The sequence below is a fragment of the Palaemon carinicauda genome, unplaced genomic scaffold (genome assembly GCF_036898095.1).
Source record: "Palaemon carinicauda isolate YSFRI2023 unplaced genomic scaffold, ASM3689809v2 scaffold648, whole genome shotgun sequence".
NCBI classification, from domain to species: domain Eukaryota; kingdom Metazoa; phylum Arthropoda; class Malacostraca; order Decapoda; family Palaemonidae; genus Palaemon; species Palaemon carinicauda.
This window is the reverse complement of record NW_027171925.1, coordinates 34,115-54,985: the sequence shown is the minus strand read 5'-3', so window position 1 is coordinate 54,985 and position 20,871 is coordinate 34,115. Positions and strand designations below refer to the sequence as shown.

At 42.6% G+C, this 20,871-nt stretch overlaps 1 protein-coding gene across 2 annotated transcripts in view; it reads left to right on the top strand.

Moving 5' to 3' along the window:
* LOC137637310 (uncharacterized) overlaps nucleotides 1–20,365 on the top strand; it is a 60,589-nt gene extending 40,224 nt beyond the window's left edge. For both annotated transcript variants that reach the window (XR_011043546.1, XM_068369548.1), the window contains exons 5-7: nucleotides 11,437–11,561; nucleotides 17,143–17,277; nucleotides 19,493–20,365. The gene's annotated coding sequence lies outside the window, so the exon portion shown is untranslated. The remainder of the gene's footprint in view (nucleotides 1–11,436; nucleotides 11,562–17,142; nucleotides 17,278–19,492) is intronic.
* The last annotated feature ends 506 nt before the right edge of the window (nucleotides 20,366–20,871 follow it).

Here is a 20,871-nt window from a genome sequence, read left to right as displayed (position 1 = left end):
ACCTTATCGCAACCTCGCTCACTTACTCCACTGGCTCCGGGCCTGTGTGGTCCTCTACAAGATGCCTCCACTCTTCCCTATCCAAGGCGATATCATGGCAGCGGACACGTGCCCTAGGTCCCAGTTGTTCCTCATCTCTTTTAATAAGCTACTCACAGGTCTGGTCATTGCTTGGACCTCGTATACACCGACTCCCCTGACATTATAACTAGTAAGGTTAGTTCTCCAGTCGGGACATCTGATCATGCCTTGATTTCATTAGTAGTGAAGACTGAGCAGCCTGTCCATGATGTATCATACTCTTGTAAAATTTATATGAAATCCCAAGCAGACTGGAATGGGATTTTGCATGATCTTTTGCGCTTGAATTGGTCACAATTATATAGTAGTGTAGATCCTGTTGTCCCTTTGAATGAGAATCTGGTCAACATAATTGATAGGCGTATCCCTTCTCTTGGGCTAAGGTACCGAGTGAAGGATAAACCGTGGTTCAATGATGATTGTAAACGTGCTTATTTGGAGAAACAGGAGGCCTATCACCTTTGGAAGGGTAACAGATCAGATTTGACCTGGAACAACTATACTCAGCTTCGAGCTTTTGCACGGAGAGTTTATGCTTCAACTGAAAAGGAGTACAATTTAACCATAAAAGAAACACTTTCTGGTACAACTCAGGAACATAAATGGTGGTCTACCCTTAAATCTGCACTCTTTGGTGTAGATTCAACAGTTCCACCTTTACTTAAACCAGATGGCTCAGTCACTCACTGTCCAAAGGAAAAGGTAACCCTTTTGGCTGATGTTTTTGACAGTAAACAGAGTAATGAAAAACTTGAACTTCCTCATTCCTGTTTTCCTGGTTTAGCTTTTCGATCACGTGAGATTAAAGCTTTGTTGATGGACCTTGATGCTTATGGAGGTGTAGACCCAAATGGTATTTTTCCTTTGTTTTTTATAAAGACTGCAGATTTCTTAGCTCCAAAGTTATCTGTTATTTTGCGCAAGTTAGCAAGAAGAGGAGCTTTTAGCACTAGTTGGAGAATTGGTAATGTTACTCCTCTATGTAAATGTGTTTGTGGTAGCTCAAGTCCCACTGATTACCGCCCAATTTCCATAACTCCCATATTATCTAAAGTCTTTGAACGTCTTCTGGCAAACCGTCTTAATAGGTTTGCTGAAGGTAATCATCTACTCCCTAGTTTGCAATTTGGTTTTCGTAAAGGCCTTGGAGCATGGGATGCTCTTCTTACAATCTCCAATGCTGTACAGAAATCCCTTGATTGTGGTCAGGAAGTTCGTATGATTGGCCTTGATTTTATTGCTGCCTTTGACCGTGTTAATCATGAGGCCCTTGTTTTCAAACTGAAACAGTTGGGAGTGGGTGGGTTGTTTCTTAGCATTATTATTGATTTTTAAGTAATAGATCTCAAAGCGTTGTTGTTGATGGGCACCATAGTGATTATAGGAATGTGATATCCGGTACTCCACAGGGTAGTGTTCTTGGCCCATTACTTTTCATACTATATACACATGACATGTGGTTTGCCCTAGAAAACAAGCTTGTTCCATATGCAGATGATGCTACTCTCTTTGCATCAATTCCATCCCCTGAATGTAGATCTGGGGTTGGTGAATCCCTTAATAGAGATTTAGCTAGAATTAGTGTATGGTGCAAATTATGGGGTATAAAGTTGAATCCTAACAAAACTCAAAGTATGATTGTAAGTAGGTCAAGGACGGTGGCTCCTCAACATCCGTATCTCAGTATTGATAATGTTTCTTTAAATTTGTATGACTCTTTTAAAATTTTAGGTGTGATTCTCGACAGCAAATTTACTTTTGAGAAACATATAAGCTCTGTGTCTTCTTCAATTGCACAAAACATAGGCTTATTGAGAAAGTCTTTCAAGATTTTCGGTGATCAATCTATTCTGAAGAAGTGTTTTTTGGGCTCAAGCCATGGCGTCCTGATGGAAGGTTCCTGTTTGGTAGCTTCCTTGGGTATAAGACTACTAAGATATTCCCAGAGAATTTAACCACAGGTTATCACAGAATTCTAACTTCTGGAGCGAGTATCTCAAAGGTTTCCCTTTAAGACATCGTAATACAACAGGGGACACGCATGTCTGAACGTGCCACATAGCTATCTTCACCCCGAACAGAGTTAATGCTTCGGTGTGTAAGGACTGAGAATAGCTGGGAGCCGTTCCACAGCTAATCTCACTCGTGGCTACTACTGATACTCGAGACGTAAACAAACGGACGCCATTGCTCTGATGACGTCACGCCCGTCTTCATCCTTTGTTTAGTAGCTGCCCTACTTAGACGGATTTTCCCTGTGTTATCTTTATCGCTTTGCATCTTCGCTATGTCGTTACCTTCAGCCTCGCCTTCTTCTGGAAAGTTGAGTACAAGGTTCCAGTATTGTTTAATTAAGCTCTGGCCGTAAAGTAAATATTACTTTTCGAAATAATTGATGTTTTGTGGCAGAGCTGTGCCTCTACCGGACCCGCCATTTTATGGCGTCGTTGTTGTTATGCATGTCTTATTTAGTTAGCCACAACAACGCTTCCGGCATTATATACTAATCGAATACATTAGTTTATTTAGTCTTCATAGCTAGGAACTTTTATATCGTGTTTAGACGCTTTTTATCGGTCATCGATTGACCTCATACCAGTCGGCTACTATAGCCCCCAGGCCAGGAGCCTACATACAAGTGTTCATGCATGATTTATTAGTGATCCTAGACTAAGTTATGAAGATAGTGGCATTATTATTTTACAATACTTTTGACAGTGATGCAAATGTTTTCGCCTTCAGGGACCATATAGGGGATAGGCTAGTCAGTGATTCTTTCTAGCCTAACCTAATATTAGGACCCCTATATGCTTCCTTCATCCCCTGCCTTGGCATTCCCTCTATTTAGCCTTGATCCCTTTTCTGAGTAAAGGGATTAATTGTCTAATAGAGTATATATCGCCTCTCTGTCCTCCCTAAAGGAATGAACCCCCTTTAGGGCTGCGTCTGAGAGTGAGGTTAGGCTAGCCTACCTCTATGGCTAGGATAGTCTATGACTTTCCTGCGATAGCGATATGTCTTCTTCCTTGCCTAGTTCAGGACTTTTAGCCCTGTTCTAGGTCGGGTTAGGAAGGTTTCTCTGTTCCATGCTGAAACTGTACTCTTGCACCGTTTTAGCCGATCAGCCTGATCTTAGGTTAGGGAGTGTCCTCCCTTCCCTTAGTGGCCGCTCTGGTACAGAAACCCTTCCTGGGAAGACTTCTCTCTTCTCCCTCCCCACCTATCTCTTGTATAGCCTAGCCTATGCTTAGGTTAGTTTATACTCATCTGTCCCCTGTCCTACAACTCCTCCTTAGGGTGGAAGAGTAGGGCTACCCGAGCTTCCTTGTGCAGTCCACTCTGGTACATATACCTTCATAGTGTCCTATAAGGTTAGTTACTAGTATAGTTCTGCATATGGGAGTCTCCCCCCCCCCTCTTGGGTGTTCCCTAGCCCTCCCTTGGGCTACCTAGCTCCCGGTCCCTAGTGACCCCTGCTCATGGATGTTAGAGCCTGCCTCTATCATGGGTACACCCCCTCAGGGAGGGGGAGGGATGTCTGGAACCCTGACGGTACTTCCTGCATCCCTTTCCCCCCTCCCCCTGTCTCTCTATCTATCCGGGTGCCGGTCTCTTGCCGCCTCTACTGTCGGCAATACCTGCCTCCTACTTGGTGACTTCCCTACCCTTGCCGCCAGCCCCCCGTGTACCGAGGGACTGCCGGCTGCCGCCGGCTACTACCGGCGGCTCTCCTACTCCTATCTAATCGTCCGCTTGCCGGTCGATCACCGGAGTGCCGGCATATACTGCCGGCAACCCGATACTGCCTTTACCATCCTTATCCCAGTCACCAACCTGGCATCCTCCGACTGCCGGAGCCGCCGCTTCCTGCCGGCGTGCCGCCGTTGTGCCGGCGGCCGCCATCCTGGTATTTAACTGACTTTTGAAAATTGTCTGTTCTAATGCCAGAATCTATGCTGGAGCGAGCTCCGGCATGCCGGCGGCTTGCCGGATGCCCCGGAGGCGTCAAGAATACTTGCACCCCCTTACTGTAGCTATCATAAGACTAGGATAGCCCTATATCGCAAACAGATAAGCTGCTTCTGCTATTAAGATCAGTACCTAGTACTGCTCTATTAGTGATCATGCTGTCTCTTTGCATTCTTCTAATTCCAGCATGCTATGTACATCTTAGCACGGCTGGTTGCCAGAAGCAGTTACCCTTTAATGAGGCCTTCTGGCTCTTAACTGGGAACCGAATGAATTCGATCCCAATCTTGTCCTTGGTTTTCCATGGAGTTCCAAAATACTGGGAATTCTAGGAAACTATATCCAATGATCTCGGTCATTTGGATTATCCAAGGACCAAGCTTATGGTAACCAGCCGGGCGAGATGCATGGAGCATGTTCTCCTTTACTGTTTTCATTCTCTATGCATCACACCTTCTTTAAGTTAAAATTAATGATTAATATTAACTTAGTTTAAGAGCCATTCTTATGACTCCCCCATACTCATTTTCTCTTTCTTCCACAGGAGGAGCAGATGAAGTGTGACTTCGCCTTCTGCGCTGTGAAACGCCCGCAGTTTTACGGGCATACGGCTTGCAGGACTCACGCCCCTTGTGCAGACAAGAAAGGGGATTTGAAGTTTTGGAATCCACTGGATTGTACGGTCTGCCAGGCCCACCTAGTTGAGGCCTTCCATAACCCTCCCTCAGCGGAGGTTAGAGACATTTCTCGTGAAAAGCTGCGCAAGTGGGTGCGTGGCTTTCAGAAAAATGCTACTGGACCGTACCTGGCCACCGAAGAACTGAGGTCCCTGTTGTTCCCTAAGGCCTCCCCTGACTCAGTGGTACCAAAAGATGCGATCCCCACTGTCCAAATTACGGTGGAACCTGATGTGGTCATGGCTCAGTCCATGCACGAGTGTCGTTTAGATTCCGAGGATGATGAACAGATCTCAGACGTCTCGGAAGACACGGAGAAGACGCTTATGGCTCAAGGAGCCGAAGAGGACGAAGACAAGGTGGAGTACACCGAGTCGGAGCTTGGAGCTGCTCCCTCGTCCATCCCTCCTCCTACTCCTACACCGACGGAAATGTCCATTCCGTCTACCTCCTCGACTCCGGATCCTTCTTCTTCTACCCAAGAACTGATCCGGCTGATTAGAGCCGTCATGGACGACAGGCTGAAGGAGAACCAGGAGTCCATCAGGTCGATGATTGGATCCAGAGAACCGAAGAAGATTTCGGTCAAGGATCTCCCCGCTTGCTCTCATGCCAACCCGTGGAGGTATGCAGAGCATATGGTTATTGCGACCGGCAGGATCTTTGTTAGTGACAAGATCGGCACGGTCCCGTTGGAAGATGTGGAGTTCTTCCCAAGCTTTGAGGCCTACCCGGACTGTTACGTCCGGCTTCGTTCCGAACCTGCCTCGAAGGAAGAGACCGAACCTAAAGAAGAGATAGTGTTCGATCTCACAAAGGCCCAGGCTATGCTAGCCTCCGCATTTAAGAGTAGGGGCTTTACCGGCTCTAAGCTTCCGGCTTTGAGCAAGAAGCATCCTACGTACGTTGCACCTGACACTGCGGTTCTTCCTTTCTTGGAAAAGGCCTTAGCTGCATGCCTTAAAGCGGCGGAAGAAGGGAAACCCTGCCCTGCACTGGAGGAGTGCAGACCCTTCTCCATCGTGACCCCCCCTGACGCTCGACACTGGAAAGATGTTCAGCATACTTTCGTCGTGGGAAGGCTCGATCCTGACGTCGCCGGACGTCAGTTTAATGAAGACCTCCCTAAGCTCAACGATCACCTCCTTCGCCGGGAACAAGACACGAAGGAGAGGCTTGCGGCATCTCTTTCTCATCAAGTCCAACTGGAAGTGATGGCCTGTGACACTAGAGTACCAGATCACTACATGGTACTATCCAAATCCCACTTACTGACAGTAATGAAGGACTTGTACCACTTCATAAAGGCTCGAAGAGCCTGTCGTGAATTCGTGTTTGCCGGTGCCACCGTGAAACACGAACCCCGGAGGCTGATTTCCTCCAACATCTGGGGAAAGCACCTGTTTCCTTCTGACCTTGTCAAGGAAATAACTGACAGAGCCGCCACGGAGAATAGGAACCTTCTCCACAAGTGGGGCATGTCCAGAAAAAGGAAACCCTCTCAGGACGATGGACCTCAGCCTAAGAGGAAACCTCAAAAGCCAAAACCCCAGCAACGTCAGCAACGACGTCAGTTTCCGGGACCCGCTACCTCCCAAGTGGTTGCCCAACCACAACAGACCTTTCAATTGGTCCCCCAACCGGTGTTGTCACAGTCACCGGTCTTCACCCCTGCCTTTGAGCAACCATCCACTACCTTTCATGCCAAAGGTAGAGGCTCGTTCAGGGGTGCAAGCAGAGACGCATCTCGCCGTCCCTCCAGAGGTAGAGGAGGAAAGGGAGCTAGCGGCCGAGGCAACAAGTCCTCGGGACACCAGAAGCAATGAAGTGCTTCCGGTGGGAGGAAGACTCCGCCAATTCCAGGATCGTTGGACCTTCGATCCCTGGGCACACAGCATCATCAAGAACGGTCTAGGCTGGAGTTGGACGCAACCACCCCCAATCTTCCAGCAGTTCTTCCAGCAATCGACCCCCCTTCTGGAAGAATATGTTCTAGACCTCTTGAACAAGAAGGTGATAAGGAAGGTAAAGTCCACCAGGTTCCAAGGGAGACTGTTTTGCGTTCCCAAGAAGGACTCAGACAAACTCAGAGTCATTCTGGACTTATCCCCCCTCAACAAGTTCATAGAGAACAACAAATTCAAGATGCTGACGCTTCAACAAATAAGGACCCTTCTGCCTCAAGGTTCCTACACGGTCTCTATAGACCTGGCGGATGCCTATTGGCACATTCCAATGAACCATCACGCTTCCTCCTACCTAGGATTTCGACTCCAAAGGAAAAGCTACGCCTTCCGGGCCATGCCATTCGGCCTCAATGTGGCCCCTCGGATCTTCACAAAACTGGCGGATGCCATAGTACAACAGCTCCGCCTAAGAAACGTCCAGGTGATGGCCTACCTCGACGATTGGCTAGTCTGGGCTCCATCGCCCGAAGAGTGTGCAAAGTCTTGCAACGAAGTTACCCAGTACTTAGAACACCTGGGATTCAAGATCAACGAGAAGAAATCTCGCCTCTCTCCACCTCAGAAGTTTCAGTGGTTGGGAATCCACTGGAATCTTCAGTCACACCGCCTTTCCATCCCCCAGAAGAAAAGGAAGGAAATAGCAGGGTCTGTCAAGCGACTACTGAAATCCAAACGCATTTCAAGACGACAGCAGGAACGAGTTCTAGGCTCTCTACAATTCGCCTCAGTGACAAACCCAGTGCTTCGTGCACAGCTAAAGGATGCCGCGGGAGTCTGGAGACGCTCGGCATCCATCGCTCGAAGAGACCTCAAGAGACGGCTTCCAAACAGACTTCGACGCCTCCTAAAGCCGTGGTCGGAAGCAAAGGCCCTGAAAAGGTCCATTCCTCTCCAACACCCTCCTCCATCACTCAACATCCACACGGATGCCTCACTGGAAGGCTGGGGAGGTCACTCCCACCTGAAACAGGCTCAAGGGACCTGGTCTCCACTATTCAAGACGTTCCACATAAACATCTTGGAGGCCATGGCGGTCCTTCTAACTCTGAAGAAGTTATCCCCGCCGCCCTCGATCCACATCCGTCTAACCCTAGACAACTCGGTGGTAGTTCGTTGTCTCAATCGCCAAGGCTCAAGATCGCCCCAGATAAATCAGGTGCTTCTCCCAATCTTCCGTCTGGCGGAGAAGAAGAAGTGGCACCTGTCTGCAGTTCACCTACAAGGATTCCGCAATGTGACAGCGGATGCTCTATCTCGGACAAACCCGATAGAGTCGGAATGGTCTCTAGACGCAAGATCGTTCTCCTTCATCTCTCACCAAGTCCCAGAACTTCAGATAGATCTCTTTGCAACGAGCGACAACAATCAACTTCCTCTGTACGTAGCCCCGTACGAGGACCCCAAAGCAGAAGCGGTGGACGCCATGTCACTGGACTGGAACAGGTGGTCCAAGATATACCTGTTCCCTCCCACCAACCTTCTGTTGAAAGTCCTCTCCAAACTGAGAACCTTCAAAGGGACAGCGGCCCTAGTGGCTCCCAAGTGGCCCCGGAGCAACTGGTACCCCCTGGTCCTGGAGCTGCAGCCCAAGCTGATCCCTCTCCCGGGCCCAGTTCTCTCTCAACAAGTACAGAAGTCGACTGTCTTCGCTTCATCATCGAAAATCAAGGACCTTCATCTCATGATTTTCTCTCCCTTGCCGCAAAGAAGAGGTTTGGGATCTCGAAGAAAAGTCTAGACTTCCTAGAGGAATACAAGACCGAATCCACGAGACGGCAATATGAATCATCCTGGAGGAAATGGGTCTCCTTTGTCAAGGCAAAAAATCCTAAAGAAATCACCATTGATTTCTGTATGTCCTTCTTCATTCACCTTCATGGACAAGGATTAGCAGCCAATACGATTTCAACCTGCAAATCGGCCTTGGCTAGACCAATTCTATATGCTTTCCAAATTGATCTGTCCAACGACATCTTTAACAAATTACCAAAAGCATGTGCTCGCCTACGTCCAGCACCCCCTCCGAAACCGATCTCCTGGTCACTAGACAAGGTACTCCATTTCGCCTCCAACTTGGACAACGATTCATGCCCCCTCAAGGATCTGACTCAGAAAGTTATATTTTTATTTGCTCTCGCTTCGGGAGCTCGAGTCAGCGAAATAGTGGCATTATCAAGAGAAGAGGGACACATCCTGTTTACCGATTCAGGAGAAGTGACCCTCTCCCCTGATCCGACGTTTCTCGCTAAAAACGAATTACCCACCAAAAGATGGGGCCCTTGGAGAATATGCCCCCTGAAGGAGGATGTCTCTCTATGTCCAGTAGAGAGTCTCAAGGTCTATCTTCGCAGAACTTCGAACTTTGGTGGAGGCCAACTCTTCAAAGGAGAAACATCGGGCAGCGACCTGTCACTGAAACAATTAAGAGCGAAAATCACCTACTTCATTCGCAGAGCGGATCCGAACAGTACACCCGCTGGTCATGATCCTAGAAAAGTGGCATCTTCTCTGAACTTCTTTCAGAGCATGGACTTTGAAAGCCTTAAAAACTTTACGGGCTGGAAGTCCTCGCGAGTTTTCTTTAAACATTATGCGAAACAAGTGCACGAAGTCAAACATTTTGTGGTAGCCGCAGGTAGTGTTATGAAACCTGCACCTAACTCTGCGTAGAACAGTGAGTTACTTGGGACTCTAACTCTTCGGGTGCCTATGTTGACCCTCGAGCGATTCATAGTGATGTCTAAAAACACTTAGTGCTTTTATAACTGTTCTTATCCCAGGTGAAATGTCATAGTGTCACACAAGTGCCGCATGCCTTGAGCATGATGTGTTGTTTAAAGACTTGCGTTCCTCGAGAACGAGTACCTACTAATCCTGAAATTCCTTTTCAGATTCAAGAGCAAGCCTTTATTTCTATGTACATTATTATTACTGTAAATGAACTTTACTTTTGCTGTAAATTATTTAATTTCTGCATTGTGAAATAAAATTTCTATTTTATTACTTATGCGTCTCTTTCAGCTCCTACCTACTATGAAATACATACTGTCATAGTTTTATTTATTCCTCCTTTCTTATGGTCATGAAGAATTTAAGATGTCTAATCCTAAATTATATTCACCCTGTCTCAGTAAGGTTCCTACACGAAAACTTACTTCTGATAACCAAGAGATGAACTCTATACACAGTGCCCAACCACCACTGGTCTAATTCAGAATGTTCCTATACAAATATCAAACATTCTGCTTCATCTCTAAGTTCTTCAAGTTCTTCTGTCAGGATGAATAGCCCTTCAATACCACTTTGACGTCGGCATAGCCCATAGGAACTTCCTACCAAAGGGGGGCAGGATACTTCGTTCCTATGGTTCTTTACCTAAGATTACTTTGCTGTTTTGTCAATGCCTAGGCACTTAACACTGGGGGAAAATCTACCACGATACATTGATTCTCTGGTACTCTTCCATCAGGACGCCATGGCTTGAGCCCAAAAAACGGATTTTGAGCGAAGCGAAAAATCTATTTTTGGGTGAGATAGCCATGGCGTCCTGATGGACCCTCCCTACTACTTCGTCCAGTTTTGTTCCCACCCTACACAATTGTATCATGGTGATGGGCAGCAACTGGCTTCAGGATGAAGACGGGCGTGACGTCATCAGAGCAATGGCGTCCGTTTGTTTACGTCTCGAGTATCAGTAGTAGCCACGAGTGAGATTAGCTGTGGAACGGCTCCCAGCTATTCTCAGTCCTTACACACCGAAGCATTAACTCTGTTCGGGGTGAAGATAGCTATGTGGCACGTTCAGACATGCGTGTCCCCTGTTGTATTACGATGTCTTAAAGGGAAACCTTTGAGATACTCGCTCCAGAAGTTAGAATTCTGTGATAACCTGTGGTTAAATTCTCTGGGAATATCTTAGTAGTCTTATACCCAAGGAAGCTACCAAACAGGAACCTTCCATCAGGACGCCATGGCTATCTCACCCAAAAATAGATTTTTCGCTTCGCTCAAAATCCGTTTTAATTCTTTCATTCTACCTTGTTTTGAGTATTGTTCTCCTGTCTGGTCTTCAGCTGCTGATTCTCATCTCAATTTGTTGGACAGAAACTTACGGTGCTATTAAATTTCTTATTCCTGATCTAGATATTAATCTCTGGCACCGACGTTCAATTAGTTCATTATGCATGTTGCATAAGATTTTTCATAACTCTGACCATCCTTTACATTCAGATCTCCCTGGACAATTCCATCCTGTTCTTAATACTAGGCAGGCAGTTAATTGTAATAGCCAGGCCTTCTCCATCACGAGGCTCAATACTACCCAGTACTCTAGAAGTTTTATTCCAGCTGTTACCAAGTTGTGGAATGATCTTCCTAATCGGGTAGTTGAATCAGTAGAATTTCAAAAGTTCAAAGTTGGAGCAAATGCTTTTTTGTTGACCAGGCGGACATGAGTCTTTTTATAGTTTATTTATGACATATTTGTTTTTGATGTTGTTAATAGTTTATATATGACATGTCTGTTTTGACGTTGTTATCTATTTTAGAATGATTTATTGTTAATTTGTTCTCTTCATTTATTTATTTCCTTATTTCCTTTCCTCACTGGGCTATTTTTCCCTGTTGGAGCCCCCTAGGCTTATAGCATCTTGCTTTTCCAACAAGGGTTGTAGCTTGGATAGTAATAATGATAATAATAATACTCATATATTACATAATATTAAAGTTAGTTTGTTTTTCAGGTCGAGTTGAAAGGTGATAGGAATTCTGTGCTAAATCACACATGGTTTTTATAAAGCGAACACCGCTGTGTTATGATTAACATCAACTCGCTACAACCAAACGTCAACTCGCTACAACTAGAAGGGTAAGAGATTTTTGTGATTTTTTTTTTATGCATATGAAGTTATATTTTTCATGTTGATTCCAAATGGCACAGGAGAGTATAGTGCCAGGAAGATAAACTAAGCGTTGTGAAGATGTGTTCTGTGTCAACAGTACTGTACTATGCTAACGGGAAATATATCAATTTGCATAAATATTGTATCTCCTTAAGATTAAAAAAGTGGTGCTACTTTAGCGTGAGGTCTACCGCCATATGTAGCCTACCCACGTGAAACCTGAGGTTTACCGCATGACCTGTCGCTCCCGCTCTCCCCGCTCGTATAAAAGAATACCGTTAGGTTAGGTTAGGATTAAACGGCGGTAGCCGTCATCGTTAGTGCTCATGGGAGGTAGGCCTCACGCTAAAGTGCTAACGGGAGGTAGATCTCACACTAAAGTGCGTTAGACTTCACGCTGAAGTAGCACTAAAAAAAGTTCAGGGTTATAGATTCAAAATATATAGCTATTATATGTTTTTGTAAGTAGCATTAGAAAATAGAGAAGATCGGATAAAAACTGACTACATAAGGGGGTCGACAAAGGTGAAAGGTGGTGGAAATATCAAAGAAAGGGCAGGAAGGGAGGCTGACATGGTATGAACACCTGATGAGGAGAGATGAGGACCACGTTGGGAGACATACTATGGAGATGGAGGTTCAAGGAAGAAGAAGAAGAGGGAGACCAAGAAAGAGATGGAGGGACTGTGTGAGAGGAGACTTACAGGAGAAGGGGATTGATAAGGCCAGAAGCGCAGAATAGAAAAAGATGGAAACGGCTCATCCGCAATGGCGACCCCATATAAAAATGGGAACCAGCGGGGAAAAAGATTATAAAATGGAGAAATTTATTCCTATCCATATTCCAAACCTATTAGTAAAAGGTAAAAAAGTCTTATCTTGACTGAATATGTATGGTGGAGTTTTAATAACAAGTATGGAAATATGCTTTTCGTTTGGGGGATAATCAAGAATGTTGAGGTGGGAAATTTTTGTTTAGAAGTCATAATCAAAAGCTTGATTTTGATAAATGAATCTTGAATGATTTCTATTTGAGCTCAGTAATGTTTATTTTCTTTTTCAACCTCAAAATAGTATTACAGTACTAATATTTGGGACAATGTTTTATTACAAATATTGGGGACAATGTTTTTTTTCTAATAACAATGTTCCTTTGGGTGATTGTGCCATCAGTTCATAATGAGGCGTTTACTGTAGGCATTACTTAAAGGTTCTTGGGCCAATAGCTACACTGATTATAGTCTTAAAATATCTCTCCTATTGCTTGTTTTTTTTTCTGTTAAGGTGACTCTCATCTCTTGCATTTTACTAATTAGTGGAGCTGTGCATATTTCCCAAGGTATGAGTGTTGAGGTTTCTCGATCAAATTTATAAGCTTGAAAAAGCAATTAGTCATATTTACCACTAAAAGAAAGTTTGACTCATATTAGCTTCAATCAAAAAAAGGCTTGAAATCAAAATTGTGGGAATGGAAAATTTCAAATGGAATTTCAGTGAGCTGTGAAATTGTTTAATCTTGAATTAACAACTTGTTAATTTCAGTTCAAGTTCGATCATTTCTTGTTGTGTATGTAACCTCACCATCGTGATGAGAAAGGAATGGGGATTTGGGGACTAAGTCATGAGCAGCCATTGCGTGTGCCTCCCTGGTAATAGTTTAATTGAAGGGGGTCAAGGCACTAATCATATGTATATATGGTCATTCTCCAGCCCAGTGTCCATGTGTATTGTAACTGACCATTGCTTCTGAAATTATTGAGCTACATTTTAACTGGTTTTTGTTCCTACACAAAATGCAAACCTTCGTTGTTTAAGCAATTTAAGTGTAGCTGGACCTCAGCAGTTTAAAACTCGTAAGGTGGTGTTGCGTTGGCAGTAGTTGGAAATTGCTGACCGATGGCAGGGAACCCCCACCCTGCCAGTACACTGAAGAGATACTTTGATCCAGCCGCTGTGTGAAAAGATGTGTTATTAAAATTTTCTTTTCTAACTCTAGCACAAGTGTTGAAGCCAGGAGATCTGTCTGTTCCCTTTGTAGCAAGATATTTGAACTGCAGCTATGATGCAGATGAATCTTGAACTATGAAAGGAACAAAATGTCATAAACAGTTAATTAGTTGTAGTTTAAGGTTTTTGTATTTTAATGAGTGGTTTACGGATGTGTTAACTAATACTGAAAGGTGGTGATAAAATGTAAAGTAAGTGTTCTCTTTTAAAATCAAGAATGAAAAACTACTGCCTCAAAACACAAAATTAATTGGTTCCGTAGTGGCTTTCGTAATGTGATTTTTATAGTCTCGTGAGTCGCCTTGAACTTGTAACTATCCTAATACATTCCAGACCAACAAAACGCCACATTCAATTATAAAAAGGATACACTTCAATGTACAGTACTCAACGAATGACTACAATCATTTGGATCATTATATAATAACTTGACCATTGGTTACCTGTAAAAGAAATGTATAATCAGAGCAAACAGTAAGAATACAGTAACAAAGATGTGGAACCTTGCCTTTGGAGTGAGGGGGTGTCCAAGAGTGAAGTGGCGTGGTGGTAGAGGAGGATGACAAACGCCAGAAAACTTTTAAGTAGTGGCAGAAAACGTAAACACTTAACTTTACAAAAGAGAATAATGACAGAAAACATTAACACTTAATTTTAGGAGACACATTAATGAATGGCACAGCTTCGAAAATAGCGAGATAACACTGGGAAAATACTGGTGAGCAAAGCTACAAACGAAAGAATGGTTTGGTGGCGCCGTACGGTGGCGATTGGCCGAACTATTTACAGTACGTTAGAAGAGTCGTGTTGTTTTACCTCTCTAACGACTCTCCTATTTTTCTTGCCACTTTCCCTCTCGTAGTGAAAGGCTATTTGGGGTGTAAATAGCTATGAGATGTGTCAAGATACGTCCTTACGCGATAACCCTTGGAGAAATTTAAGGGGTACTCGCTCCAGGAGTTGGAATTCTGGGTACCTTCGGTAAATTCTCTGGGATATATCACTGTAGTCACATATAACTTAGGAAGCTACTAATGAAGGAACTTCCATCAGCACGAAATGGCCTAAGCCCATAAAGTTTCTTGTTTTTTGCCTTTTTCTGATTTTTTTTTTCTTTTTGTATTTTCTAAATTCAAATTTGTATTTTCTTAATTGCAACCACTTTTCTTTCGTTTTATATCCTCCACTGGGCTTGTTAGTATAGGTACACTATGCCGTCACCTCTCTTTTATATCCTAGCCTTTTTGGGACTGACATTGCATGAATTTTATCATTATGCTGCTGTGTATTTGCATTTGTTGATCGTGGGGGTTGGTTCCCTCTGGGATCTGACCCTCCACAGCCGCCAGCATGCTTCTCCCTGAGGAGCTAAGCTGTCAGACTGACAGCAGTGCTGGTACCTAACGGCTGTGCCACCACATATCGGCACGCCATCCTATAGTACCTGTACCGGCGATACGTCGCTACTTACGGCAGTGCTGCACTGGCGACACTGCTTTCTCCTATGGCAAGGTGTTCTCTGCGGAAACCTTTGCCGGTTATCTCCGCCGCCCCTAGGCACCATTGCCCCTGACGGCATTGCCGTTAGTGGTGGCGGGGCTAGTACTAGTCTGGGAGTGGATGTCTGTACCAGCGCCATAGGGCACATAGGACGCTGACGGCAATGCCGTTACCCCCCCTTGGCACTGCCGGTACCTCTAGGGCACATGCCTTTCTGTCTTCTATATCTGAAACAGCCTTGCCTAACCTAAGGTGGGTTCTCTACTGACTTTTGAGGCTTCTATATGTATGCTGGGCCTTGGAATCCCTTTTACGAAAGCTATTCTAGGCCCCGCTATGGAAATAACCACTAATATGATTATTGGTTTTCTATCAATTTGCCCATTCCCCTCTCAGGGTGTGGATTGGATAGATGGGTGATAACTCTATAGGTTAGTTCCCAATCCTGGGTCTTTTCTATTAAGGTTTTCAACTTGTTGTTACAGCCCTCGGGTTGCTATAGACTCTTGCTCGTTAATCGACGCGTCGATTGCTTAAACTATAAAGTTTACTCGTACCGTTGCCTACTAATTGGCTATTTCTCTGCGGATATATGGGAGCGACGGTTCTTTCCATGAGCACCCCCGCCCTCTTTGGGCCTATAGCAACTGACTCTAATGAGGCTATTTATTCCAATCTAACAATGTTTATTAGGAGAGAAACAATTTTTTTACTCTGAAAATCATTAGATTTTAGTATATATGAATTGGTTTGTTATAATATATCCTAAATATTGATTCTGAAAGCATTGCACTGAAGAAAATTGGAGCCTAGACGCACAGCGGGTAGAAACTATTCCATTTGAAGGATGAAATACGTTGTGGAAAAAATAAGAACTTGTATCGGAATGAACTTTCTGAAATGCCGGATTTTTGTGTGATTTCAATCATTTTTATGGCATTTGTTGATAAAGAATAATCTTTGCAAGGTCTAAATAAAAAACTTGTAAGTTAAATTAATTTTTGGGGGGAACATTAAGGCGACAGCTTGAGATATGTAGAATTTTGTCTTTAACACTGGAAGTTTGTCAGTACGTAGTAACGAGTATCTCGCAAGTGGTTTTGGTTGGTGTGTCTTTCATATTAAGGACACTGACAAATTATAGGATTTAAGTTTTCATAATTTCTAATAAAGTGATACCATGATATTGATAAGAGCTGAAGATATCACAAGCTCTTCTGATGATATTTCCAGTCAGCTGGAAGTTATGTGATGAAATGCATACCTTGCTCATGAAGTCTTAAGAGCTGATACAGGCATTTGGGATCAGGAAAGAACTGATTTGTAGTTATGGTTATATAGGGGATTGCATATTAAGAGTGTAAATAGAAGACCATAAGTAGTATTGTCAAATATACCTTGATGCTACCTTTAATTGGTGTCATTAGCGTAATGTGTGCAAGGACTTTAGTTTTTTGTGGTATTGAACTGTACCTTAATGATATGGGTGGGAAATGCTATCCTAGAATAGAAAATTATGATAAACTGTATGGACATGAATTGTGGTATAACAATGAAATATCAAACAGATTTTATAGATTTGAAAAAAAATTTAGCTATATGACATGACAGTGTTAGAAATGAAACTATTAGAGAGATTATTCAAGTGCCATATGTGGATGAGATCATGGCGAGGGGTAGATGGAAATGGTTTAGGCAAGCTCTTCGCACTCCCCAAAAGAGATTAGTTCACTAAACTTTCAACTGGGCTCCACAAGGCACTAGAAGAGTTGGAAGACCCAGGCCTATATGGCTGAGTATTGTGGGTGTAAAGTAGGTGGTGATGAATGTAAAAGTATTGATTTAAAAGCTCAGGACGAGAGACGATCGGCGAAATCTAACGAGGCCCTTTGTGTTCTAATAATAATGGATTTGTGTTGATATAATCTTAAATATTTTTGTATCTAGACAAACTATATAATTATAAAGCATTTGAAATTTATTAATTTATTGTAAGCTCAATCATTTTTTGTCTCATGACCCCTTTTTCTCATTTTTCAGTGACAACCCAGCGGTGTTCTAGAAATTCATTTTATGATGATTGCCAAACGAAGAATTCAAGAAGCCCTTATTGAAGCCTATTGAAGATAAGTTGCGAGAGCGATTTGGACTCCCCCCTGCTTTGGAAAGTGCTAGGTAAGGAGAAGCAATTATTGATGGTGGGGGATTCTTAGGATATTAGTGCAGTGGACACTTAAGTGAAAGTAAACCCTACGCACGAATAGGTAGTCGGAGGTTTTTGTCCAGACTGTTCACTCGTTTTGGATCTTAAACTGCAATGGGGTGTGGTTCTTCATTAAGCCTGAACTCTGCCTTGATGCTGTACGCGATCTTTAGCTGTCCCTTTTGCGTATCGCATTGAGGATAAAAACTTTCCTATACACGATATCTTCAGATAGTTGTTCCGGGGGTTGGAACCCCTTGACACCCGACGGTAATTCTCTTGTAATATCACTCGCAGAAATATTATACAGTAGAAAGCAGCCGAAGGGAACTTCCATCAGGACGACATGGCTCGAGCCCAAAAATAGATTATTCCTACGTCACAATCCGTTTTTTGTCTTTTTGTTATAAAGGTAAGAATGTAGAGACAGGTCAGATGTACAACATGGTCTTGCAATGCCTTTGATTGTAATGCAAGCTTATTCAAATTGCATTGGTGTTTTTCCCAAATATATATACAGTTGTCTTGGGCTTTTGTTGTACATATATGTGGATTGAATGTTTGATTGGATTAATTCTTAAGAGTTTCTGTTTGGAGATATTTATGCCTCTCCTGGTTTTATATACCTGCATTTTCATATTTTACTTTTTTCTCCTTCAATTTAATGTATTTTGTTGTTTATCCTCTTTCAGTATGCTCCTCTTGTGAGAGGTCCCCCATTCCAGCCTGGGAAGTGTCCTCTCTCTCCCCTTGTAATATTTAAGCTCATTTCCATATGTTCAATTACCTTTATATACAAATAAATCTTACCTAGAAAGCATACTGCTCCTCTTATTTAGAACTTCGTGCTTAGCACTGCGGAGAGACTGGGAACCCATGAAAAAAACAATAGGGAAGTGAGCTTCTAGCTGGGTCCCCTTGCCCAGTATAAAATCAAGGGGTGCTGCCCAGTGCCCAGTTCATCCTTGATTGTTTACTTTTTATCCAGATTTCCGAGTATTCCACTGTAGTGAAACCGGGTTTGGTCGGCACTCGGACACTAGCAGTCTGCGTGCTACGTCTGGCCACAGTCCGCAGACCACTACAGCGTCAATGTGTAGGAGATGATGATGATGATTATGATGATAAACTCGCTAATCTAAATAATTTTCAATATAGTGTTTGAGATGGCATTGAAGACAATGTTTAAACTTTAAATACTAGTTTGTATAGACCAAATGAGTCTATATGTATTAACCCTTTTACCCCCAGGCTATTTGGAACTTTCCAACCCTTAACCCCCAGGCGTTTTTTTTTTTTTTCAAGCACATTTTGCAATATATATTTTTTAAATTGCTCTAACAGCCTTAATTTTCATCATAAAGAGGTCAGGTTAGTCTCATTCTTTTGGAAAATGCCTGAAGTTTCTCATAAAGTTATCAAAAATATGCAAAAAAAAAAAATGTAAATAGCAGTTTTTTGCAAGGACGTACCAGTACGTCCATGGTGGTAAAGGGATGAGTTTTATGAAATGTAACAGTACGTCCATTGGGGGTAAAAGGGTTAATAGAAATTCATGCCACTTGTCTCCATATGCACAATAGAATTTTAGTCTAATAGTAAAGGAAGATATGGTTATATAGGTGTACTGTATATACTGTCAACTTCCTTTTTTATCAGTCATCTAAAGTAAACTGGTTTGAAGACTTTTCAGTTGGAGCTGAATTTGAAAGGTAAAGACATTAGTTTTCCTTTTTCGAATTGGGATAATGTGGAAGCTGTTGTTACCAGGTACATATACAGTAAATTATTATGATTTAGGATTTGATTTTGTTAAAAGAAAAAGCAACATGAAATTTTTTACTGTATTAGGAAGTTTAGTTAAATTTTTTGGACAAGTAATATTCAATGTAATAATAAATTCTTGAAGGAATCATAGTGTTAACTTTTTCCATAAGACTTGGAATAAAGTTTAGGGAAAATGTTGTGGAAACAAATTCATTTTGATTTCTATGGACATCATTTTTCTTAAAGGCCCATTATTACTTATAACTGGTCCATAGAAGGGGAGAAAAATCACTTTTGTAAATCCTTTTTAGGAATTTTTAAGTCTTTAGGCGATAGGATATAGAATAATACTATTTGTAGCCTCCCAAGTATAAAATTTACAAGATATTCAAATTATTAAAGCAAGACCTTTTTTTCCAGGCAATGATGATAAGCTGATTTCAAAGGTAGAACGAAGAACCGCAAGTTACCGATGACTTAAAAGTTGAGCCGCCGTAATAGCTATAAGGATGTGGTGCGTTTAGTGGTGTCGATGAAGATAGATGTAATAAGACATTTCCTTTTGCCGTCAGTTGATTAGTAGATAATGAACTATGCCTTACTCAAGAGAACAAGTTTCAAGTTATGGCAAAACTCTCTCTCTCATGTTGGAATTCTTCGATGTGGTGTTTTGTCGACACGATGTGCCCATCATGATAGTCTGCTTTTATTCATCAGTGTAATACTATAGTCCATTTCTTTTAGCGTGGCATATTTGCACCAACTCGCAGCGGTGCCTTTTTAGCGCGGAAAAGTTTCCCGATCGTTGATTGGTTGGACGAGATAATTCTAACCAATCAGCGATCATGAAACTTTTCCGAGGTAAAAGGGCACCGTTGCAAGTCAGTGCAAATCTTCCTCGCTAAAAGAAATGGACTATAGTGAGCTATTTTGATTGGAATAGCTAATGCAAAATAGAACGAAGCCATGAGTATATTCTTATGTCCAATGTTAACTTGCGTAGAAGTTCGCAAAGATGAAAAGAAATAATTGTAGATAGAAGTTTTACACCTGATCTGTATTGCTGGTAAAAATAGATCCAGCTACAGCTTATAATAAGGGGTTTCTGTGCTACTTACCTCAAACAATAAAGTGAAATCATAAGGGAATATAATCAATTTAGTTACTTATAGAGGTTGAGAAAAAGACTTTAATTAAGACATTTCTGGTGATCTGGGTTAAGCTGAAAAATTGTATTTTGAAGTATTTATTATTAAAATTTGTTTAATGGAATTTGATGTTTTTGACAGTAAACAGAGTAATGAAAAACTTGAACTTCCTCATTCCTGTTTTCCTGAGGCTAAACTAACTAGTTTAGCTTTTCGATCTCGTGAGATTAAAGCTCTGTTGATGGACCTTGATGCTTATGGAGGTGTAGACCCAAATGGTATTTTTCCTTTGTTTTTTATAAAAACAGCAGATTTCTTAGCTCCAAAGTTATCTGTTATTTTGCGCAAGTTAGCAAGAAGAGGAGCTTTTAGCACTAGTTGGAGAATTGGTAATGTTACTCCTCTATGTAAATGTGTTTGTGGTAGCTCAAGTCCCACTGATTACCGCCCAATTTCCATAACTCCCATATTATCTAAAGTTTTTGAACGTCTTCTGGCAAAACTTCTTAATAGGTTTGCTGAAGGTAATCATCTACTCCCTAGTTTGCAATTTGGTTTTCGTAAAGGCCTTGGAGCATGTGATGCCCTTCTTACAATCTCCAATGCTGTACAGAAATCCCTTGATTGTGGTCGGGAAGTTCGTATGATTGG